Raw genomic sequence first — 1,040 nt, 5'->3', positions numbered from 1 at the left:
TCAGATAAGGACTTTAGACTAGCAATATGGAAGATGCTCAAAGATCTCCAAGAAACCATGGATCGAGTTGAACAGAACACTAATAAGAACCAAGAAAATATGAAGACAGAAATCACAAAACTCCAAACTGAAATAACATGTCAACTAACAGGACTGAAAAAGTCAGTAAACGAAGTGAATGACAAAATGGATAAGCTCTGGGACAGGGTATCAGAAGCTGAGAATAGACTTGGTGCTGTGGAAATTGAGATACATAACAATTCCATACAGCAGGAGAGATTGGACAAAAAACTTAAAGCAAATGAGCAGACAATGGAAAAATTAGTCAAAGAATGGGAACAGATGAAAATAGAAGTCTATGATAAGATCAACAGAAACAACTTAAGAATCATTGGAGTCCCAGAGACCCAGGAAGAAAATTTCCAGGAAGAATCAACGGTCAAGAACATCATTAAAGAGAAACTTCCAGAGCTAAAGAATATATGTGATCAAATCCTGCATGCCCGAAGAGTACCAACCAAAAGAGACCCCAGAAAAACCACCCCAGGACACATTCTAGTCACAATGACAAATCCCACAGATAGAGACAGAATTCTGAAAACAGCAAGATCAAAAGGGGAAATCACGTTCAAGCAAGCTTCCCTGAGATTTACAGCAGACCTGTCACCAGAAACACTCAATGCCAGAAAGCAGTGGTAGGATATTGTGACAAGACTGAATGAAATGAATGCTTCACCCAGAATACTATACCCAGCAAAACTCACTTTCCGGTTTGACGGAAGAATACATGGTTTCACAGACAAAAAACAGCTCAGAAACTTTACAGGCACAAAACCAGTCTTAAGAGAAAAACTGAAAGACCTAATCTAAGACAAGACTACCCAAAAGACACACCAAATTTTGAAATAAACATGGCGTTAAATCTCAAAACAATTCTTTCTCTCAACGTCAATGGACTAAATGCACCAGTTAAGAGACACAGAGTGGCTAAATGGATCAAAAAACTCAATCCAACCTTCTGCTGCCTACAAGAAATGCAC

Source organism: Suncus etruscus, chromosome 1, assembly GCF_024139225.1.
Source record: "Suncus etruscus isolate mSunEtr1 chromosome 1, mSunEtr1.pri.cur, whole genome shotgun sequence".
NCBI lineage: Eukaryota > Metazoa > Chordata > Mammalia > Eulipotyphla > Soricidae > Suncus > Suncus etruscus.
This window is presented reverse-complemented; position numbering follows the sequence as displayed.